The sequence below is a fragment of the Eupeodes corollae genome, chromosome 2 (genome assembly GCF_945859685.1).
Source record: "Eupeodes corollae chromosome 2, idEupCoro1.1, whole genome shotgun sequence".
Taxonomy (NCBI): domain Eukaryota; kingdom Metazoa; phylum Arthropoda; class Insecta; order Diptera; family Syrphidae; genus Eupeodes; species Eupeodes corollae.
Window position 1 is genome coordinate 63,244,801 of NC_079148.1, and position 20,135 is coordinate 63,264,935.

Sequence of the window (20,135 nt, forward strand, 5' to 3'; positions counted from 1 at the left end):
TCGGTATGTCGGTAAAAAAAAAAGTAAATGTTATTTTTTCTACCTTCGAATTTTTTCTTGTCCATGTTTCGTGTTTATCCTTACTCCTTTTTATTATATTTGTTTGAAATAAAACTCCAAAATAACGAACTCTTTCATGGGGGGTTTTATTTTTGTTTTTCCTGGAACATGCGCACTCATCCCAAAATCCACAAAGTATTCAACCAACGTTGCCATTGTCACTCCATTTTCAAAAACACCATGAAAAAAAATGTTTTAGAAAACTTTCAAAATTCAGAACAAAAACAATCAAAAATTTAACCCATAACCATAAAACATTATGGCCATAAAGAACCATTATATCGTCGTGTCGGGATAAAGAAAAGCCCAGTATCAAGCTTTTTCACTGGAAAACATACCAAAAACATAGTTTTTCACTTTCCTCCCATTTTGTGTCCATATTATAGTGGGTGAGAATTTGTGTGTACTTGGTTCTCATCTTCGATTAACTCCCACAGAGTGCCACAACAGTGCCACGAGCACACGACCAACTCACCGTGGTGCCACCATAAACAATAGTCAAAGTGAAAATGAAACCATCCAAGTTTGGTGTTCTCCTCCTGACCAGTTCGTTCCTGGTTGTGTTGTATCTCAATCTCATGCTCGTGCTCGTGGTCTTGCTCGTCGTCATCGTCATCATCATCATCATCATCATCATCGACGTCGACGTCGTCGTGTCGTAGTCACAGTCGTAGTCGTAGCCGTAGTCGTCTGGCTTATTGTACGTGTTCCTACTGCATTAAGTTAAGTTGTGTTCTTTTCAGGTGGCACTGGCACTGCCACGAAAGGTACTGGATAATATATTATGTATACCGAGGAGCAGTTTATATTTGGACGCGTGTACTGAAAAGTGTATTTACTGTAACGTCGTCTTGCATTAAATTTGTCTAAATGTCTTATCTATAACTTTCTATATATAAATCTATTTCGGAATAGTAATTTTTTTTTTGTTTTGATTTTGTAGTTTTCTTTTATTTTTTTTTAAAACAAAAATAAACGTATAAAGTATTTTAACAAAATTAATAAGAAAAAAACAAAAATATCAAACATGCGCTTCGAAACCAAACAGAAAATATACATATTTTAAAATCCTTTACAACATGACTCGATATCTGCCTTCTGGATAGGTTAAAAACGGTGTTTTTCAAAAACAAAAACAAAAAAAAAAAAAAAAAAAAAAAAACAAATTGAACTATGTCGTTTTCAAATAAACTAATAGTGTTGTTTAGCTTGCTCTTCGGTTTTGTTCATTCTCTTAAAATAATTAAGTTTTTTTAATTGTGTTAAACTATGCACATTTTGTATTTGTTGTTGTGTGGTGTGTTTGTTATTAGTTAATATAATTTTCCATATGCATATCAAGGAATTTAAAATACATAAAATATAAAAAATATTCTGTGTAACGTCGTCGTCGTATAACTAAACTATATCAGCTGGAGCACTATTGTCACCATTACCGCCACCGTTCACCCTACCGCCACCGCCACCGCCTTCATCATCATAACTCTCGTAAAATTAAAAGAAAACACAATTTTTTCAAAGTGAAACATTTTCTACTTAAATTATTAATGTTACAAAAAGTAATTAGCCAATGTAAGTTCAAATGTATAAATACTAATTATAATTATTAAATCTATCTATAAATATGTAAAACCAAGAGAAAATGTATGTATATGTGAGTATATAATGTGTTTTAGTGCAATTAAACATATATGTATGTGTAAAATATTGAAAGTGCAAGTGCATCTTTAAATAATTAAAAATAAAAGTTAAAAACTCAAAATAAAAACACAAAAAAAGAAGAAAAAAACAAAAACTACAAAATCATGGTAGTACTTGGATAACAAAGCAAACAACTCCTTGGATAAGGACCTTAGTCAATTTAAGACAACTTCATACCTATACATACATTCAAAAACTACAAAAAGGTACGTTCTTGGGTGTTTTTATTTTCTCTGTTTTCTGTTCGGTTCTGTTTCCTTTTTCTCTTTGTTTTTTTTTTGTTTTTTTTTTTTGGTGGATTGAAGAGGAAAATGTAGGAATTTTCATTTAAAATCGATGTGCTTCCTTAAAATTTCGTATATTCGTGTACATAATGTAGGTATTCCCAAAACCAAAAATATTTCCTGGTTTCAAATCTATTTTCGTACATTTGGGCTAAGAAAAATTGCAATACAAAATACAACATAAACTTTGAAAAAAATTACACATTTTTGTATCTTTGTGTAGTTGAGATGAATTTAAAGATGAATAATTAAGTATCTATGATTGTATGTTGTATCTATGTACATTACATACGTAGTATATATGCATAGATACTTAATACATACCGGCAATATTTTTCTTATCAAACCATATGGTAGACGTTTTTTATTGAGTTTGCCACGAAGGACATCTTTTACTACGCAGATACAACACTTATGTTGTTGTATCTTTGTATCTTTCTCAGTTTACATTAAGTTTTCTACAAAACAAAATACAACAACAATAAAAAAGAATTCCGTATGGTTTTGTTTTTAATTTGATATTGACGAAATGTCAGTGGAATTTATTTGTTTTGGAAGAAATGTGTATCTTTTTTTATATAGTATCTTGTATCTATGTGAATTTACTGGATGTGAATATGTAGAAGAAAGTGCATAAGTTTATTATTCATTTGATATAAGCATAATAAATTGATCTAATAAATTACAGACATATCAATACAATATGGATCATTCATTTTTATACATTTTCATGCATTAGATACGTACCGTGTATCTACATGTGTGTATGTAGATAAGTAGATACAATTTTATTTTATTTTTTTTATAGAAGTAAGACAAAAATTAATTTAATTTATTTTTATGTCTGTCATTTTCGCCTTCTGGGTTTTTAGTAAAGGAAAAGATAGTATATCTTGTTTTATGATGAGTGTGTGGTATTTTGGAATTTCTAGAGTGTTTTTGTGACGTATCTTTTTTTTTTGTATTTTATTTTATATTTTATTAGAATCCACGTTTGGTTGTTGTGGCGATCGGGGGACATTTTTACAGTCCTTTGAGATACAGGAGGTGTATAGAAATATATGTTAGATTTTATTTTATTTTGCAAAAATAAAAATGAAGCCAAATAAGTGTCTTTGGGGTAAATTTCATTATAGATTAATCGTTTTTCATTTTATTGCTGTTTTCGTACATAAGTTGGCAGGTATCTACCTCCATATACTCGTATGTATGTTTTATCGACTTATAGATGAAAAGAGTAATTTTATACTACAAATAATTTTTAAGTGTTAGGTTTATATATTTTTGAAATTTTATTTCTTGTTTACTATGAAAATATTTTATTTTAAAATTTACTTAAAAAGGACACGCCCGATTTTATTATATGGTCAATGCACATGTTGGCATGTGCAGTGACTACTGTCTTACTGTGCACTCTTTACATTACTGTATAGTTACTTATTTAGGTATTTTTTTAGTATTTATATGTATGTATGTATATAAATAAATGGGTTTATTTTGGTTATCTATTTAGTCATGTGTATTTCTTTATTTTAAAATCTTAAATAGATAGTTTTGAGTAAAGACACAAATTTATATGGGTAGATTTTTAAGGAGTTAAGAGATTTTATTTAACTTTTTATGGGGTATATTAGGGAGTCATTATAATGGAAGGGGTTGTGTGTAAATACACAAGGAATTTGTAAGGATTCAAATTGAATAAAAATATTAAAAAAAAGAAAAGTTATTATTTTGATTAATAGCAAAGGTCACACTTCACAAATCTAGTTTAACCGCAATTTTAAGAATGTAAGATGCTGGTTACTTAAGTACTCGTATCACTTGGATATGTAACCAAATTTTTAGAAGTTGCAGTACCCTTAGCGTAATGATAAGTGCGTAGGATGGTTATGCCAAGAGACTTGACATTTCTTTTGGCATTCCTTGAAGGTTGAAGGTGTCTAGGTTCTTATTTTATAGTTCCAAGATAGGATTCTATTTGTTCGTACTTTCGGGGTGGATTTTCTGTCTTTTGTAGGAGCAAAGATATCAACAAAAATAGGCTGGATGCAAGCCACCTACTCTGATTACTTCCCTACCCGTCTGTCAATTTGTCTTGCTTAAAAATTTAACAAAATGTTGATTACAATAGTTTGTGTGAGATAAATGATTTGTTCTCCTAATATTTGTTTTTTTTTGTTATTTTTGTAAGTTTTCGTTTTTAGTTAAAAAAAGTTTTCAGTTGATTTTTTCTAAGAAATTAACTAAAAATTATCAACAATATTTTGAATATGATGAAACAGTTTGATTCAAAATATATTTTAGTTGCCAAGATTTTTAGTCGAAAACACCAATTTTAGTAGAGTTTTAAAAGTTTTCATTTCTTATTTAAAGATTGGATTTTTCTAAGAAAATTTAGCATGGAATGAAATCATTTTGATGCTAATACCTTCATTACCATCATCATCAGGTATTGAGAATCGATAATCAGTTTTTACCAATTTTGTGCGGTATTTTTTGTAGAATTTAATTTGTACACTGATAACTTCCCATCCCGTCTGTCGATTTGTCTTGCTTAAAAGTTCGTCTATATGTACTCGTATCAATTTTTACCAAATTTGCGTACTTTTTTTTGTAAATTTTATTTTTTATGAAAAAAACGGATTGTTGGATTTTTATATAAAAATGACTGAATGTCGAAAACAATATTTTCTGTGAAATAAAACAAGTTTGAAGCTAATATTTTTAATTTTTGAAAAGATATTTGAGTCGAAAATCAATTTTTACAAACTTTTATACATTTTTTTTAGGTTTTTACTTTTTGTAAAAAAACTGTCCATTCGATTTTTCTCAAAATTTGTCTTAATGTTGAAAACAATATTTCTTTAAGTATAAATTAGTTAGAAAATTTATTTGAGTCGAAAATCATTTTTTAACAACATTTGTTATTTTTTTTTTCGGTTTTTAATTTTTTGTACAAAAACTGTCAATCCGATTTTTCTCAAAATTTGTCCTAATGTTGATAACAATATTTCTATAAGTAAAAATAAGTTTGAAGCCAATATTTCAAGTTTTTGAAAAGATATTTGAGTTGAAAATCAATTTTTACCAAATTTTGTTCAAATTTTTTTAGGTTTTTGAATTGTTTGTACAAAAACTGTCAATTCGATTTTTCTCAAAATGTGTCCTAATGTTGAAAATAATATTTCTTATAAGTAAAAATTAGTTAGAAGCTATTATCTCAAATTTTTAAAAATATATTTGAGTCGAAAATCATTTTTTTCCAACTTTTGTTAATTTTTTTCGGTTTATAATTTTTTGTAAAAAAACTGTCAATTCGATTTTTCTCAAAATTTGTCCTAATGTTGAAAATTAATATTTCTTATAAGATAAAATTAGTTTGAAGTCAATATCTCAAAGTTTTGAAAAGATATTTGAGTCGAAAATCAATTTTTACCAACTTTTGTTAATTTTATTTCGGTTTCTAATTTTTTGTAAGAAAATTGTCAATTCGATTTTTTTCAAAATTTTATCGAATGTTAAAAAGCAATATTTCTTAGGAGTACAAATTAATAAGAAGCTATTATCTCAAATTTTTAAAAAGATATTTGAGTCGAAAATCATTTTTTACCAAGTTTTGTTAATTTTTTTTTCGGTTTTTAATTTTTTGTACAAAAACTGTCAATTAGATTTTTCTCAACATTTTTCAGAATTTTCAAAAACAATATTTCTTAAAAGATAAAATAAGTTTGAAGCCTAAATTTCAAGTTTTTGAAAAGATATTTGAATCGATATTCAATTTTTACCAACTTTGAGTAATCATTTTTTTAGATTTTTATTTTTTATAAAAAAAACTGTCAATTCGATTTTTTTCAAAATTTTATTAGATGTCAAGAACATTATTCTTCGTTGCACAAAATTGTTTTTGAGATGAAATCGTATTTTAGTCGTAAAATTTTTTAGATGACAAATTTTGTTTCAGTTTTTTTGATTTAGAAAAAAAAACGTTTGTTTTTTCCAAAAAATATACTTCTTTGATATTACGTTACAATATATTATATAAAATTTAATTCAAGTCTGTAGCGTTTTTGGTTCGTAAGATATTTAGGGTTAACCAAAATTTTTACTTTTTTATAAACTGATATGGTAAAATAAACCACTCACGCAATTTTCTTGAGAGCCCTTTCTGCATCTTTCTGCCTTATTATCTGTGTAACAAAATTTATTTGAAGTCGATATCTCTTCTGGTTCTTGAGCTATGGACTACGAAAAAACCGTCGCGAACGTACGGAGGTACGGAAGTACGGACGTACGAACGTACGAACGCACGCACATCCATCTTTCTAAAAATCTCAGAAACGAAGTTTTTTTGATGCATACAATTATTTATATTCATTTTTTTTCAAGGTCACTATTTTTGAGTTATTTTAATTTATAAAAAAGACGGTATTTACATTGTTTTCTAACTTATACCAATTTTTTATTTAGTCGAGAGATATTCGTCTCACCTAAATTTGTCACTTTATTTTAAAAATGCTATATTTAAAAAAAAAACACCCACTTAATTTGTTGAACATTTTTTTCTGCATCTTTTTTTTTTATTTGTAAAGCTAGTCTATCCGAGACTAAAAACTGCTAATTTGATTGTCGTAAATTGTGTGTTATCTGGTACTCGATTTTGTTTTGATTGTGTGTACAGATTTCATTTTTTCACTATAAAAGCTTTTGTGGATGAGTTTTCTATATTTTTGGAGAATCAAAGTTATAAGAATCAGGTCCCTTTTAGGTGACTTCAATATTGACAACATGACAATTTTCTATTTGTTTTATCTTCTTTTGGTTTTGAGTCCTTGGTAAATAAACCTACTAGATGTACTTCATGCTTGGAACACATTTTCCTACGATTACATAGAAATACTATTTTGAATTATAAAGCCGATGTATTTCACTTTAAAATAACTGATCATAGTTTTGTAAGTATCCAGTTTAATAATTTTGTTTCTAGGACCAAACAATCTTCCTCCAAAAAATTTCCAACAAATTAATTTTGTTTCCCTTAAATCTGCTTTGACGTATGAGTTTTGGGATGAAGTTTATGCAAAGAAAATCTGTCAGTTGCCTTTAACCTCTTTCTGGTCAAACTTAAATTTCATATTTCAAATAATAGTCTTGGTCTAGAAAGGAGAGATTTGAAGCTTACATGCCGTAAGCCTTGGATAAATTTCACACTGTTAAAAAAGATAAATAAAATGAAAAAAAAGCTGTGTTAAAAAACATCCAAATAACACCAGGCTTAAATTTTTCTATGATTAACTTTGTCTTGAGCTTAAAACTGAATTTTCCCTTTGAAGTGACACTTTTTATGGTAATAAACTTGCTGAAAATTTAGGTAACTCGGAAAAAAAATGGTATTCTTAACAGAAATAAAACCGAAACGAATATCATAATAGAAACTGAAAACTCTACTGAGACAGATCCTGAAAAAGTTGGAAACCTATTTAATGATTTTTTCTCAAGCATAAATGAGAATTTATCAAATTTTCCAACTTTCGAAAATGTGTGGTGTTGTAATAACACTATCATTGATGATATTTTTCAACCAAGAAGTTTTTTCTTTGTAAATTTTAGTTCGGAAGAAATACATAAAATCATAATGTCTTTAAATAATTCAAACTCTTTTTCTGATAATTTCATTTCCAGTATAACTCTGAAAAAAATATTAATTTTACGTCTCTGATATTTTAAGCTTCATTTTTAATTTCAGCTTCCAAAAAGGAGTTTTTCCTGATGCCCCAAAAAAAGCGTTGGTTATACCACTTCATAAAAAAGGTGTAACTTCAAGCCTAAATAATTACCGTCCCATATTTCTCCTATCAGTCTTTTCTAAAAAACAAACTCTTTTAGTGACTACCAATACGGCTCTATGACTGGAAGATCTACGGAGGATGCCGTTTTAAAACTATGTGGTGAATTTTATAGCAGTTTGAACAATTCTGAGATACCTTCATCTCTGTTTATAGATATAGCTAAGGCTTTTGATACGGTGGATCATGTTTTGTTACTTGATAAATTGTATAGAGCAGTTTTTAGAGGTACCATGTATTATTGGTTAGAATCATATTTAATGAATAGAAAACAGAGGGTAAAAATTCGGGATATTCTTAGCTGAAAGAAGTTTTTTAATATGGGTGTTCCTCAAGGATCTGTCCTGGACCCTATCCTTTTTTTAATCTTTGTGAACTCGCTTTTTGTTCAACCTTTTAAAGGCAGTATCACAGCTTTTGCTGATAATACTGCTTTGTCATATTCTTCGAAAAATTATTTCTAATTATTTATTAATGAAAATTATGACCTCGAGATTCTGCGTAAATGGTTGTATATTCATCGACTTATTATAAGTGACAAAACAAAATTTATGATTTTTAACATAAGGGGTAATATCTGTGAAGCTATTTCAATAAGTTATCATTCACCTTTCTGTCTTCGATATCGGCTAAATAATAATTGCCTGCATGATTCCACTACTTCCTATAATGAAAACCTGCAATGCTCTGACGTTTGTTTTGAAATTGAGAGAGTTGAAAGTTTCAAATACCCAGGTTTTCTGATAGATTTACAGATGAGTTGAAAACCCCACCTTCTAACTTAAAAAATTATATAAACAAAGTTGTTAGGCAAATCTACCATCTTAGTCTATATTGTAGTCTACCTATTCTGAAATTGCTCTACAATGGTTTATTTAAATCTATGCTTCAATATAGACTTTCTTGTTGGGCGGTTCGCATTTTAACAAAATTCAAATCAGAGCCAAGTTGGTTGAGGTCCTCTCCCACCTGGGTGCGCCACCTGAGTCGCGGTCTTGGACTTTGATTCTGCTAACTAGGTCAGTGTCGCTGTACAGCCCGTACAGCTCGTCGTTATATCTTCTCCTCCATTCTCCATCTATGCTTACGGGACCTAAAATCACCCGAAGAATTTTTCTCTCGAAGCATCCTAAGACGCTCTCATCCTTCTTTGACAGGGTCCAGGCCTCAGCACCATAAATGAGATCCGGGATGACGAGTGTCTTATAGATGGTGATTTTACATGCTCGAGAGAGGACTTTACTTCTCAATTGCCTTCTAAGTCCAAAGAAGCAGCGATTTGCAAGAGTTATTCTTCGTTTGATTTCAGCGCTGGTGTCGTTGTCTGTATTACTAGCGGTGCGGTGCCTAGGCAGACAAAGTCCTTAACTACCTCAAAGTTATAGCTGTCCATGGTGACGTTTTGTCCAAGACGTCGTCGTTCAGTGTCCTTTTTTGATGACAGCATATACTTGGTCTTGCCCTCATTGACCACTAAACCCATCTTCTTCGCTTCCTTCGCAATGCTCAAAAACGCTCCACTGACATCACGCTTTGATCTTCTAATTATGTCAATATCATCTGCGTATCCGAGTAATTGGATGGATCTTTGGAAGATTGTGCCTCTAGTGTTTACGGTTGAGTTTTGCACAATTCTTTCCAGAACAATGTTGAAGAAGTCGCATGACAGTGCATCGCCTTGTCTAAAACCTTTTTTGACATCAAATGCATCGGTAAGATCTTTTCCGACCTTGATAGAGCAGCGTGCATTCTCCATCGTCATTTTGCACAAACGGATAAGTTTGACAGGGATGCCAAAACTAGATATTGCTCGGTAGAGCTCTTCCCTATAGATGCTGTCATACGCGGCTTTAAAATCGATTAAAAGATGGTGGGTATCGATTTAAAGCTCCTGGGTTCATTCCAAGATCTGCTATAGTGTGAATATTTGGTCGATAGTGGACTTTCCTGGTCTGAAGCCACACTGATAAGGACCAATCAGGTTGTTGACGAATGGCTTCAGACGTTCACATAATACGGCAGAGAGGATCTTATACGCAATGTTAAGGAGACTGATGCCTCCGTAGTTGGCGCAGTTTAGAGGGTCTCCTTTCTTATGTATCGGGCACACTATGCTGAGATTCCACTCATCGGGCATGCTTTCTTCCGACCAAATTTTGCAGATGAGTTGGTGCATGCTCCCTACCAAGTCATCGCCTGCTGCTTTGAATAGTTCGGCGGTGATGCCGTCAGCTCCAGCAGCTTTGTTTGACTTAAGTTTAGATATAGCTATCTTCACTTCGTCAAGGTCGGGTAGGCGGAATTGTTGATCTGCGTCGCCGAGGTTGAGTGGTTCTATCTCCCTTACAGCGGAGTTCGGTTCGTCATCGCCGTTATATAATTTGGAGAAATGATCTTTCCATATTCTCAGCATCGACTGTGGTTCTACTACGATGTTCCCTTGATCGTCTTTACAGGCTTCGGTTCGTGGCTGGTACCCTTGGGAGGTTTTTTTTTTTTGGTAAAATTTACGAACCTCATTCCTGTTGTGACATCCCTCTATCTCCTCGATCGCGCGCTTCTCATGCTCTCTTTTTTTCCATCTAAGAAGCCGGTGTTCCTCTCTCCTCTTCTGCTCGTAGAGCTCGCGAGCAGCTCTAGTCCTTTTGTGCAGCGCCGTTTTGTATGCCTCTTGTTTCGCTGCGTGCGCTTGCCGGCATTCGTCGTCAAACCAGGGGTTTCGCTGTGGTGGCCGTGTGAAACCTAGCACTTCAGAAGCGGCATCTCTGATGGCTGCAAGGCAATGTTGCCACTGGTTTTCAATGCTTAATGCAGGAAGCATAGGACTCCTTAGGAGGTTACTAGAGACTCGATCGGAAAAGGACATGGCAGTCTCTTGCGATTGTAGCCGTCTAACGTCGAATTTTCTCACAGTACTTCCTTGTTTTGGCTTGGATCAGGATATCCGTAGCCGTACCTTGGCTACAACGAGGTAGTGGTCCGAGTCAATGTTGGCCTCTCGGAATGTTCGGATATCCTGGATACTGGAGAAGTGTCGTGCGTCGATCGCAATGTGGTCAATCTGGTTGACGGTTGATTGATCAGGAGATTTCCATGTCCCCTTGTGGATATTAAGATGCGTGAACTGCGTACTAGCTACCAGAACGTCTCGCCCCGCAGCGAAATCGACCAGCCCGAATCCGTTGTCGGAGGTGGTGTCGTGCAGGCTGTATCTCCCGATTATGCCACCAAAGATGTCTTCTCTTCCTAGCTTGGCATTAAAATCTCCTAAGACAATTTTAATGTCATAGCCAGGGCACTGCTCATATGTCTTGTCCAAGAGCTCGAAGAACATATCTTTGGTGTCTTCATCTTTCTCCTCTGTTGGAGCATGCGGGCATATTAGGCTTATGTTGGCGAATTTAGCCTTGATGCGGATTGTCGTGATGTGCTCGTTCACACTGTTGAAACTCAAGACTTTTTGCCTGAGCCTAGTTCCAACAACAAATCAACACCCAAATAGACGCTGTCTATGTTCTCGGTAGCAGTCGCCGTAGTAGATATCGCAGTCTTTTAGTTTGCGTTTGACCGGTCCATCCCATGGCACTTCTTGGATGGCTGTAATATCTGCCTTGCAGCAGTTTAGGGCTTCCGCTAATTGTTCGGCTGCACGTGGTCTGTTAAGGGACCTAACATTCCACGTACAGATCAGAAGTTCGCTGTCCTTATTTCGTTTGCGTGGGTTTTCAACAGTGAATCCGTCCGTATCCGAGGCTTGTTGGTGCTTCGAAACCTAAGGTATTTTTACGTGGCCAGGAAGTCACCCCGACGGCACAACCCCCATCCTGGAGGGCCAGATCCTAGAAGCCAATATTTTTAATTTTTGAAAAGATATTTGAGTCGTAAATTAAATTTTTACCAACTTTTGTTAAATTTTTTGGTCGGTTTTTAATTTTTTGTACAAAAACAGTCAATTCGGTTTTTTTTCAAAATTTTACTGAATGTTAAGAACAATATTTTTTAAAGATAAAAGTAGTTTAAAGCCAATATCTACAATTTTTGAGAAGATATTTGAGTCGAAAATCAATTTTTACCAACTTTTATTTATTTTTTTTAGGTTTTTATTTTTTGTAAGAGAACTGTCAATTAGATTTTTCTCAAAATTTGTCCTAATGTTGAAAACAATATTTCTATAAGTAAAAATCAGTTTGAAGCCAATATTTCAAATTTTTAAAAATATATTTGAGTCGAAAATCATTTCTTACTTTTGTTAATTTTTTTCGGTTTCTATTTTTTTGTAAAAAAACTGTCAATTCAATTTTTTTCAAAATTTTACTTAATGTTGACAACAATATTTTTTGAAAGTTAAAAGTAAATTAAAGCCAATATCTCAAAGTTTTGAAAAGATATTTGAGTCGAAAATCAATTTTACCAACTTTTTTTAATTTTTTTTTAGCTTTTTATTTTTTGTAAAAAAACTGTCAATTCATTTTTTTTTCAACATTTTTCAGAATGTTGAAAACAATATTTGGTACAAGATAAAATGAGCTTAAAGCCTTAATTTCAAGTTTTTGAAAAGATATTTAAATCGATATTCAATGTTTACCAACTTTGAGTAATGTTTTTCTTACAATTTTATTTTTTATAAAAAAACTGTCAATTCGATTTTTCTCAAAATTTTATTAGTTGTCAAGAACATTATTCTTCGTTGCACAAAATTGTTTTTGAGATGAAATCATATTTTAGTCGTAAAATTTTGGAGATGACAAATTTTTTTGCAGTTTTTTTGATTTATAAAAAAACCGTTAATTAGATTTTTTTTTCAAAAAATATGTTTCTTTAATATCACGTTTCAATATATTATATTAAATTTAATTCAAGTCTCTAGCGGTTTTGATTTGTGAGATATTTAGAGTTAACCAAAATTTTAACCTTTTTTTAAACGGCTATGGTAAAAAAACCACCCACGCAATTTTCTAGAACCCTTTCTGAATCTTTCTGTCTTATTATCTGTATAACAACATTTATTTGAAATCGATATCTCTTCTGGTTCTTAAAATATGGGTTACGAAAAAATCGTCGCGAACGTACGGACGTTTGGACGTACGAACGTACGTACACATGCACCCACAGACATCTTTCTAAATATCTTTTATTTCGACGGGGCCTTGAAACGTCGAAAAATGTCAAAACTTTCAATTTGACAAATTGACCCATTACAATAACTTCCTATGTTAAGTTTATAAAGTTTTCACCGTGAAGCTTGAAAACCAAAATATAATTGAATCGACCGAGTCGGGAAGATTTGCAGCTTTTGATTATTTAGAGTTATTTTAAATCAATTTAAGGCGGTGTCTCGGCGAAACTTGAGTAATGTTTGGTTTTGATGCTTCTAGAGTTCGGTTACTTGACACGGTCTTTTATATATCTCTACTTCGAAAAATCTGAAGGTGTTAAATCGCATCGTATAAGTGGCCAATTGACATCTTCATAAAGAGAAATTAAGCGACCAGGACACTTTTTACGCAATTAATTCATAGTTTATTGGAACCATACATCGTCTACGTAAAATTCTTCAACTGATGATATTTAAGTAAGACAACTCTCTTGTAATTTCTGTCTATGAGAATCAAGTGAATTACTGCTAAAGTTCAAAACAATTGACTTGTTTGTTTCCAAAAACTACAACCTTGAAAAAATAATTACACAAATGAAAAGGTATCATTCAATAACATACATATCTGGAAATTACTTTCTGGGCATTATCTTATATTCTCAAAAAATTGACGAATTGTTAACTGTCAGACTAGATACACTTTCGAGAGACATATATTTTATTTTCCAAAATTTTATGAGTTTCAAACTTTCTAAATGCAGAACATCTGACTAAATATTGATTTTTTTTATGTTTGAAACATCAAAGGGTTTTTTTTTTTAAATATATTTTCCCTTCTTCAAATTACTTTCAAAAAAGTTCAAAAGATAACAAAATTGTTCAATGCCAAAAATATCACTTAACATTTTTATGTTGGTTTGTGATTTAAATATTTATATTTAAACTAAACTAACTCACCTTCCATAAAAATTGTTAAAAGTGCTTTTTACACTCTTGTTTAAACAAATACATTACGCCAGCCTATTTATAAGAATCCTTGACAAATTCTTAGAAATTCATTATCATTTTTCAAGTTCCAAATAGCTTTACATGTTACACATGTTTGTAAATATTTTCCGAAGAAAAAAATATAAAGATATTGAATTATTTGTGTGAGACAGAAACTTGGTAATTGTCAACTTTTCACTTTACAAATTGTTACTTGTCACCTGTCTATCTTGTCTATTTTTATTTTTAATAAACAGCAACGTGTCACTAATTTACGTGCTTTTGTGTAAGTGTAGGTACTGGAAATACCAAAAAAAAAAAAAGAAATAATTTAAAGGATACCCTTAAAAAGTATTCTCTTCGCAAGTGTTAGAAACTAATATTAATATGTTCATCATGGATAAATATTTACTTCATTTAGTGTTTAAAACTTAAATTATTAAACTATGATTGTAGGGTAAATAGTTGCATGCAAACCTATTTTTAATTATATATAATTTTTTTAAAATTTAATATGACTTGAGCTATTTAATAAAAAGTACGTATACGCCTAAGTGAACCAAATGGAAATATGTGGTATATCTGTGTGGTGTTACTTAAAATAAGGCTTATATTTCCAGTGCTTGGGTGGACAACATTTCGAAAAGTATAATTTCAGTATAATGTTGACTATAAGTTAGATCTACCTTTTTTAATAATAATTGTGAAAACTAGTTTTTCAATTTTAAACGAATCTTTAACCAGTGGTTTGAAAATAGTCCCATATGTAGGTTACTTACAATTTAAGAAAAACTAAATATATCTTCGGGAAGTATTACTGTCACTACTGCCGTAAGCTCTCTGTATCTTAACTAGCTTTTAAAATGTCTTCTTTTAAGGTTGACATTTTAAAACTTTCTAAAGATTTTAAAGAGCTACTGAAGTCTTTCAACACTGCAGTTTGCAAATTAAATGCATACTCTGTAACAAACATCATGGTCGATAGTTTTACTTCGACTAATGATTTGGCATAGCCTTTTCCCACTACTTTCTCTTCTACATGTCAAGATATTCTCGCGCAATCAGGTGTTAATAACGCAAAAAGTAAAAAAAGAAGTCTAAGAAAAGAAGCGGAGAAAACTCTGAACTTGCTAGAAATTCTACTCCACCTTCAAAAATAACAAATGTCAACATCACACAATACCGACAGATCCCACCGGAACTCCCAATATACCTCAAATTGTTGTCTCATATTTAGCTTCCAATAGTGACACCGTTACAGGAACTGTAATAAAAACATTATCCCTATCAAAGCTGTATCGAAACCAAATATAATTTGTATATCTCGTATGGAACCAGTTACTAAGATCAGTAAACCAAAAAGCTTTGTTTCCTCTTTAAAATTAATAACGAATCCCACTTACTTTGATTCTATTTACAACCCAAATATATGGCCCGCAGAGACTATAGTCAAAGAATTTATTCAAAGTGTTTCTTTGAAAAAACATATCAAAAAACTTAACAGGTTTGCGCTCTTCTACCAAAACGTAAGGGGACTTTTTCTTATCTCCCAATCATTTCCACACGACGTATTCGTTTTGACAGAAACGTGGCTTTATTCAAGCTTTTCCGACACAGACCTTTTTAGTCAAGAGTTCGAAGTTTACAGAAACGATCGTCATGTTGGTAATGCAAAGGATTTAGGTGGAGGTGTTCTCATAGCGGTAAAAAATACATATTTCTCTTCTTCTGTATCTTTTCCATTTTTATTATCAATTGAACTGGTATGTGTAAAGATAATGGTACAGACTAAGACTTTTTTCATTTTAAACGTTTACATTCCTCCAAAAAGTTTAGAGCCTGTTTATAACGATCTCTCCTTGGCATTAGACTATCTTATAAATTTGTCCAGCTCTGACACCAATATCTTACTTCTAGCTGATTTTAATTTACCACACATTGACTGGATTCCATCCGAAGACGAATCCTGCCTTGAAGCCTCTCCTTCTTCTTCACAAATGGAACAATCTCTTCTCGATAAAGTCCTTCTTACTGACTTACAGCAAACAAGCTGTATTAAAAACTCAAAAAATCTAATTCTCGATTTAGTCTTTTCTTCTGACGCTATTAGTACTAGAATATTCTAGAATCTATATCAGGAATTACTAATATTGAAAAATATCACCCCCCTTTGGACATTTTTTTTTTACGTTAGTAATCACCTTACTGATCACGGTAATTCTTTTGATTGCTTATATAATTTTGATTTCAGAAGAGCCAATTTCCAGCAGTTGTCTGAAGATTTAACCATATGTGGAATTGCTGATACACTAGCATTTTCTAACATTGACGTAGCAGTTTCAACTTTTTATAAGATCCTTAATTATTGTTTTAAAAAAAATATATCCATAAAGAAATCAAGAAATACAAACTTTAGCCATCCTTGGTACACGAAAGAATTGCGTTTACTGCGTAACAAAAGAAATAAGGCGTGGAAAACGTATCTCAAAACTCTGTCTTCAGTCAACTTCTCTTTTTATGTTGAACTCTTTAACCAATTTAAGTCTCTTTCTTATCTTTTATATGCTGGGCAGTAACACAGCATCTCTTTGAAAGAGAATCCTAAAAAATTTTGGAATTTTGAAAACTCAAAGAAAAAATCAGATGGCTTTCCAGTTAACTTCACTTACAAGAACCTTTCGTTAGATAAAACTGTTGATATTTGTAACGCTTTCGCAACAAATTTCCAGGAGTCCTTTGTTAAAAGCCCTGAAGAAGTTGATGAAGTATATTTTTATAATCTTCACTCTTTTTCGCAAACTAGCTATAGTCACATACCTGTGCTACAGAGTACTGTTTTTAATCTTTTATCTGCGTTGAATGATAACTGCTCAGCCGGTTCCGATGGTATTCCCCCGATATTACTTAAAAAGTGTAGTAATGCTTTAGTTGAACCCCTTACGTTTTTATTCAAACTTTCTCTAAAAACATGCAAATTTCCCAGTATATGGAAGAAGTCATTTCTAACACCAATTTTCAAGAAAGGTAACAAGTCGGATATAAGCAACTACAGGCCCATTGCAAAGCTTTCTTGCATTCCTAAAGGATTTGAACAAGTTGTTTGTGAAAGTGTAACATATTTTAGTAAAAATATCATTTGCGAACAGCAACAAGGCTTTGTGAAAAAAAGGTCAACCGTTACTAATCTCCTCACATTCTCAAATATATGTTCAAACGCTTTAGAACAAGGTTATGAAGTTGACTGTGTATACACTGACTTTTCTAAAGCTTTTGACCAACTTAGCCACGGAATAATTTTATTGAAACTTAAGGCTCTTGGTTTTCACCATTTTTCTTAGCTTGGATTAAGTCATACCTTGAAAACAGATCCTACGAACTTCTTCTGAACCTTTCGTTGCTCAATCTGGTGTTCCCCAGGGAAGCCATCTTGGCCCTTTACTGTTCATCCTGTCTATTAACGATGTGTCGTCATGTCTACGGTCAAGTGAACTTCTCATTTTTGCTGACGATATGAAGATTTTCAAAATCATAAAGTCCACCCATGATCGTATTCTTTTACAAGCCGACATTGATAGTTTCACATTTTGGTGTGGGAAAAATAGCCTTTTACTCAACCCTTTAAAATGCCAGATTATAACTTTCACTAAAAAACTAATCAGTAACGTATTTGACTACTGTATATCACAGCAAAAACTCTGTCGTGTCTCCACATTTAAAGATTTAGGTGTTTATTTCAGTTCCAACTTACAGTTTACACATCAGATTAATTTTATTGTTAACAAGCAAGTTTTATGCTTGGTTTTATAAAACGCTGGGCAAAGGAGTTCAATGATCCTTATGTTACCCTTCTTTGTATAATTGCCATGTTGGTCCTCATCTTGAATACGCTGTTTCTTTTAGCATAAGTTTACGGTAACGTAAACTTCCTTTCAGGTGAAATAGGCGTGACGGTTCCATTTTTAGCGAGTTCATCGGCTCTACAATTTCCCGTGATGTCTCTGTGGCCCGGCACCCAACATAGGTAAATGTTAAATTGATGCGCCATCTCCATAAGAGACGATCGACAATCGAGGGCCGTTTGAGATTTGGTTGAGACACCATCAAAAGATTTAATAGCAGCCTGACTGTCAGAGAAGATGCGGATATCAGAAGTTGATATCACGTTTTCTCTTAGCCAGGAGAGAACCTCTTTGATCGCTAAAATTTCCGCTTGGAAGACGCTACAATGATCAGGGAGATGGAATGAGATGCTAAGATTAAGCTTTTCTGAGTACACACAACTACCAACTCCCTCGTTTGTCTTCTCAGGAGTTTTTTGTCTTCCCATTCATCTCTGGATGGAATGGATACTTGGAAGTTTTTTACAAATAGGGGTTAAGGAATAGTTTAGTCTATGTACTTTGGTATAGAACCAAAGAGGTTCAAAATGATGGAGTGCCCCACATTGTTGTTGGTCCATTGAGATGAGGCGTCGAGTCTTATCGCTGTACTCGCTGCCACTTGTTTACTGAAGATGTCGAGGGGTGTCAGATGGAGGAGAGTGTCTAACGCTGCTGAGGGTGTGGTTCTCAATGCCCATACTGCAACCCCGTACATAAGCATTGATTGGATGACCGATGTGTATAGCTAGTAGGTTATGCGAGGTTGAAAATCCCATTTGCTTCCTATGGCTTTCTTGCAAAGGAAAATACCTGCTGTAGCTTTTTTAACTCTTTCCTGTATTTTAGATTTCCAACTTAATTTTTTGTCCAATATCAGACCAAGGTATTTGGCTTTATTGGTAAAAATTAGTGGTACACCTTTTATTGAAGGAGGTACAATTACTGGGATCTTGTATTTCCGTGTGAAAAGGACGAGGTCTGTTTTTTGAGGATTAATACTAAGTCCGCAGTGATCGGCCTATCTATTGAGCATATTGAGTGCATTTTGGAGGAGGTCTCTCAGTGTATTAGGCTGTTCCCCTGTGACGGCGATAGTAACATCATCGGCATACGCAACCTCTCTGTAGCCTTTCCTTTTAAGGGATATTAGTAGTTAGTTAACCACTTTGTTCTACAGGAGAGGGGACAGAACACCACCTTGCGTAATGCCTCTACTGACAGACCTTTTTTTGCAAAAACTCCCCAACTAGAGTTGATGATCCGGCTTTTTAGCATTAGATTAAATCAACTCACAGATTGAGTATTCGACGTTAAGGTCGTCATAGCAGAAGTAATAGCGGATGTGTCAACGTTGTTGAAAGCGCCTTCAATATCCAGGAAGGCCACCATAGTATGTTCCTTTTGCTCTAGGGAGTATTCGATAGTTTTTACCAGAGTATGCAAGGCTGTTTCTACCGATTTCCCTTTGCAGTAAGCATGCTGAGACATTTATAGTCTCTTTTCAATGTTGTTACGTATATATGGATATGGATATCGATCAATCGTTCCAGAGTTTTGAGAATGAAAGATGATAGGCTAATAGGTTTTAGGTCTTTTAAAGTTGACATGCGAGCATTTGCCCGCCTTGGCAATGGAAACTACCTTCACATCTCTCCATCGCTGAGGTATATTGACCAGATTTATACAACTTTTGAAGATCATCTCAATGATGGGCAAAGTTATATCAATGGTACATTTATTGTAGCTGTATTTGATCTGGACCTGGAGATTTGTTAGGTTTGAAACTATTCAGAGCACATGTCAATTTTTCTGTTGTAACCAGACCTTGAGAAAAAATTAAGTTAATACCCGACCCAGGACTGTTTGTTGTATTAATGGATTGGGAGCTATCCGGGAAGTGGGTGTCTAATAGAAGGTTTAGCGTTTCTTCGCAAGAGTTAGTCCATGTACCATCTGAGTTTTTAAGACAACTAGGCATGGTTGGATTTGTCGAGAGAATCTTCCTTATCCTTGATGTCTCCGAGGATTCTTCTATGGAGTTACAGAAGGATCTCCATGAGGATCTTTTGGCTATTCTCAATTCTAGTTTATACATTTTGAGGGATTCTTTATAGGAGTCCCAATCTTGGGGATGTCTAAGTCTTTTTTGTTCGATTGAAAAGCCTTCTACAACCTTTCCTGAGTATATCAGGGGTTTCACAATCCAGGGTTCTTGGATGAGAACGACCGACATCTTCTCCAGTTTTTGTCAGGCGGAGAAGAACGGAGGCCGAAGCCGTTTTAG

The 20,135-nt window shown here is 33.0% G+C and overlaps 1 protein-coding gene across 8 annotated transcripts in view; it reads left to right on the plus strand.

Moving 5' to 3' along the window:
• The first annotated feature begins 710 nt into the window (after positions 1-710).
• The window catches only part of LOC129945574 (small conductance calcium-activated potassium channel protein), a 424,927-nt gene continuing 405,502 nt past the window's right edge, over positions 711-20,135 (plus strand). For 2 of the 8 annotated variants that reach the window (XM_056055388.1, XM_056055394.1), the window contains exon 1: positions 714-1,967. The gene's annotated coding sequence lies outside the window, so the exon portion shown is untranslated. Of the gene's footprint in view, positions 1,968-20,135 lie in introns of all 8 variants that reach the window. The other 6 variants (XM_056055387.1, XM_056055391.1, XM_056055393.1 and 3 more) reach the window with 6 other exon arrangements.